Raw genomic sequence first — 4761 nt, forward strand, 5'->3', positions numbered from 1 at the left:
GTATGATCCCCTCCCACTCCTACAGAGTTGTATAATCCAGGTTCAGAAAGTAAAAGTCCTCACCAGGATTTTGCTCAGGCTTCCTGGATTGTGTTGATTCCACTCATTTTACCTGGATTGCACTAATTAGAAAATCTAGCAAGCTTGAGCAAAATCCTGGTGAGGACTTTTACTTTCTGAACCTGGAATTGACACTTCTGTGAGGAGTGGAAAAACATTCCAGTGGCAACCTGTGAAGCTCTGGTAAAGTCCATGACCAGGAGAGTTCAGGCAGTTCTGGAAAATTATGATGGCCACACAAAATACTGACACTTCAGGAACATTCAGAAACTTAGGGGTGTACTCACTTTTGTTGCTGGTGGTTTAGACATTAATGACTGTATATTGAGTTATTGTTGAGGGAAGAATAAATTTACACTGTAATATAAGCTGCACACAGACTACTTTTCACTGTGTCAAAGTGTCATTTTGTCAGTGTTGTTCCATGAAAAGATATACTTAAATATATTATATATATATATATATATATATACTTAAATATCTGCAGAAATGTGCGGGGTGTACTCACTTTTGTGGTGCACTGTATGTGTTTTTGTATCTCACAATTCATCCTCATCCAGAGAACACTTGTGAGGTGCACATGTATCTAATGGTATATCACCGTTGTGAACCCTATGTGTGTGTGTGTGTGTGTGTGTGTGTGTGTGTGTGTGTGTGTGCCTGTGTGTGTGTGTATCTTACAGTTCGCCCTCGTCCAGAGAACACCGTTGTAAGGCCAGTGTGTGGTGGAACATGTTTCAGAGTGTGAGGCTGCTTTAGTTCCTGCAATAACTCAGGACTGCCCAATCCCACTGGGCATGAGAGTACACACACACACACACACACACACAAAGAGTAATTCAAAACCCAAATCTTAGTGGAGCAGAGTTTAAGGTGTTCTGTTTGAAAGGTGACACTAAGTAGCAGAGAACACTGAAAATCCATAACCCCTCTCCCACACATACACACACTCCCACGCCCCCTCCACACACACATACACACACTCCTACACCCAACCATCCACCCCCCTACACACACACACACACTCCCACCCCCACTTTACACACTCCCACACCCACCCACCATAACACACACACATACACACACTCCCACGCCCTTTCCACACACACATACACACACTCCTACACCCAACCATCCACCCCCCCTACACACACACACTCCCACCCCCACTTCACACACACACACACACACACACACACACACACACACACACACACACACACACACACACACACACACACACACACACACTCCCACACCCACCCACCATAACACACACACACACACACACACACACACACACACACACACACACACACACACACACACACACTTACTGGGCGATGTAGGAGATGCTGGATCTTTGCTGCATGGTGTTGTAGGAGACTGGAGAGATAGAGAGAGCGAGGTAGAGAAAGAGGGAGAAAGGGGGAGAGGTAGAGAAAGATAGAGACAGGGAGAGAGAGATAGAGTGAGTGAGAGACATTTCTGACGGGTTCAGAATAATTTGTGAACAGCAGTAGTATTCTAGGGTTTACCTTCACACCTTCCATGGTACATGCAGATGCTTAAAGCAACACGTTACAGTAACAGAAGCTGCAGAAAATATCAGCACCTGCGACAGGGCAGAAGTGGTTCAGATCTCCTCAACCTCTCCAGCTGTGCTGTCAACACAGAAGAAGGGTCTAACGTACTCACCATTAATGAGGAGATGAGCAACGATCATCAGCCCTGAAGTCCCGTCAGTCGCTGCAGGACGTCCAGACAGACGCTGGTCCAGACGCTGTAGTCAGAGGGTCAGGGACATTCTGACACACACTGGGGTTCCCAGCATGCCGTGTGGTGGCACAATCACAGCCGTTATTCCCCTGGCAGGTAAAGAACCGTATAGTGCTGGAGGATCCTGTGTACTGTAGAACTGTATTAATTATTGACGCGTTTTACGGTTCCAAAGTGCAGCGGCAGCAACACGGTGAGACGTCCATAAAGCTGAACGCCCACTGACCCTCGTGTGGAGACGACTGGTCCTTTATCTGACACCCGTGGTGAGAGGGGGAGGGGCCTAGAGTTCCCACTAGGGCCAAATTACAATTAAAACACACCAGCTGCTCCACATGGTCAGGGGAGAGCAAACGCTCACAGAATTGGGGCAGTGGGACCTGCGTGGTGCTTTTGAACTCAAACAGGACATATGAAAGCTGGACACAAACACCAACAGCACAAGCAGCTGTTCTGAGGTCAGTGTGTGGGTGTGTTAGGGTATTGCACTGTGTGCAGGTGTGTTAGGATACTGTGCTGTGTACAGGTGTGTGGGGCTAGGCTAATGAGCTTTGGGCCTTCATACTCATAGAGCAGGGCTATTCAACTATATATTTCTGCGGGCCAGATTTGGCATAGAGCTTTGGGGGGGGGGGTGGTTGTGAAGGAGTGAAGGTAAATTTGTTTGACAAGCACCAGAACCTTGGTGGATATTTAAGGCTGTTTATCAAATATTTATTATTATATATGATGAAATGGTCCGCAGGCCGGTACAAATTCATTAAAGGGCCGGTTCTGGCCCGCGGGCCGCCAGTTCAATAGCCCTGTCTTAGAGCAACTTATAATTTCAGTTTTGGTACAGAGTTTGAGTTAGAGTTAGTTTTGGTACAGATTTTGAGTTAAGGTTAGTTTTGGTAGAGTTTGGGTTAGGGGTTAGGTTTGGTACAGAGATTGAGTTAGGGTTAGTTTTGGTACAGTTTGGGTTAGGGGTTAGTTTTGGTACAGAGATTGAGTTAGGGTTAGTTTTGGTACAGTTTGGGTTAGGAGTTAGTTTTGGTACAGAGTTTGGGTTACGGTTAGTTTTGGTACAGAGTTTGGGTTAGAGGTTAGTTTTGGTACAGTTTGAGTTAGGGGTTAGTTTTGGTACAGAGTTTGAGTTAGGGTTAGTTTTGGTAGGCAGAGTTTAGGTTAGCGTTAGTTTTGGTACAGAGATTGAGTTAGGGTTAGTTTTGGTACAGTTTGGGTTAGGAGTTAGTTTTGGTACAGAGTTTGGGTTACGGTTAGTTTTGGTACAGAGTTTGGGTTAGAGGTTAGTTTTGGTACAGTTTGAGTTAGGGGTTAGTTTTGGTACAGAGTTTGAGTTAGGGTTAGTTTTGGTACAGTTTAGGTTAGGGGTTAGTTTTGGTAGAGTTTGGTTTACGTTTAGTTTTGGTACTGTTTGGGTTAAAGGTTAGTTTTGGTACAGAGATTGAGTTAGGGTTAGTTTTGGTACAGAGATTTGAGTTACGGTTAGTTTTGGTACAGTTTGGGTTAGAGGTTCGATTTGGCACAGAGATTGAGTTAGGGTTAGTTTTGGTACAGTTTGGGTTAGATGTTAGTTTTGGTACAGAGTTTGAGTTAGTTTTGGTACAGTTTGGGTTAGATGTTAGTTTTGGTACAGAGTTTGAGTTAGGGTTAGTTTTGGTACAGAGGTAGGTGAGTGTTACACAGAAACCACATGGGAGATACAACATTGTTACCCACTACACCCCAGCAACCATGAACAAAGACACAGTGAGAACAGATTATCCCACCCATCACACAGTCACACCCAACAGGCCGACAGCACGGTGAATACACAAAGCTCATCTGTAAAGTGGAGACTATTCAGGACTTTGCAAAACAACATTAGTCTCATATTGAATTCTATAGTGAACTGAAAGCAAGTGGAAGGAAACTCAAACAAGAGTAACATGAGATGTGCTGTGGTATCAAAGTTCAGACTTACCCAGGCACCTTCTTCCAGGAAACCACATGCTGCATACTAACACTAAGCTTAGTCCATACTGCATACCAACCTGAGCCCTAAACCACAATACTGCATACTAAGTCTAACCCTAACCCATACTGCATACTAACTGTAAGTCCTATTTGAGAAAAATAGTGAGTTCTCCGTGTTCCCTTCATTCATTTTATTTACCAGAGAAAATAACTGGGAGTGAAGTGGGAAATTCCTCATACTGGTGTCTCAAACTGGTTAGATTGTTCTGTTAAATGATTTATGTGAATTACAAAAGATAATAATAAATGAAGTGAGTCCTCCTCTGGAAATGAGATTGTGTGCCACATATACAGATGAAACTACAGCTAAGAGTTAGAAGTAGAGTTCAAGTTAGAATTTAGGACTAGGGTTAGAGTTAAGGTGGAAACATACTTGCTGTTTGCCCATGCGTTCGCGTACACAACCGGCTGCGTTGTGAACGTTACTGAGAACATACTAGCCTATGTGCAACGCGTGAAACTGGAGGCGTCCACTAGAGGGCAGAACGTAGAAAGGGCTTCGGTATTTTAACGATGCAAACATGGCAACACTCGAGGAGATTAGCCTTTGGGTAATTTTACGGTCACGGCAGAAAAAACGACCACAGCGATCCCTTCGTAGGTGGTATGTAAGGCCGTTAAATCAAAGACGTTGTGAGATTGCCGAGTTTGTGTCGTTGGATATCGTTGTGTCCATCTTGATGCTGGTTAGCGGCTACACTGCCCCTAGCGGTTTTGTGTGTATTGCACCTCGCGTACGCGTCGCGTTAACTTTTGGAGGACGTGCAAGACCTACGCGCCAAACCGACGCAGGATACGCGAAGCAGCCATGATGCGTACGCGAACGCGTAGTTAACAGCAAGGTTAAGGTGAGAGTTAGGGGTAGAGTTAGAGTTAGGATTAGAGTGAGACCCAGAGAAAGGC

The 4761-nt window shown here is 44.9% G+C and overlaps 1 long non-coding RNA gene across 1 annotated transcript in view; it reads right to left on the reverse strand.

Moving 5' to 3' along the window:
• The window catches only part of LOC143500415 (uncharacterized), a 4809-nt gene extending 2759 nt beyond the window's left edge, over positions 1 to 2050 (reverse strand). The window contains exons 1-4 of the long non-coding RNA XR_013126787.1: positions 1759 to 2050; positions 1599 to 1675; positions 1398 to 1446; positions 742 to 851 (exon numbers count right to left, since the gene is read on the reverse strand). This is a non-coding gene — a long non-coding RNA (uncharacterized LOC143500415). The remainder of the gene's footprint in view (positions 1 to 741; positions 852 to 1397; positions 1447 to 1598; positions 1676 to 1758) is intronic.
• Between the last annotated feature and the right edge of the window lie 2711 nt (positions 2051 to 4761).

The sequence above is a fragment of the Brachyhypopomus gauderio genome, unplaced genomic scaffold (genome assembly GCF_052324685.1).
Source record: "Brachyhypopomus gauderio isolate BG-103 unplaced genomic scaffold, BGAUD_0.2 sc148, whole genome shotgun sequence".
Lineage (NCBI taxonomy): Eukaryota > Metazoa > Chordata > Actinopteri > Gymnotiformes > Hypopomidae > Brachyhypopomus > Brachyhypopomus gauderio.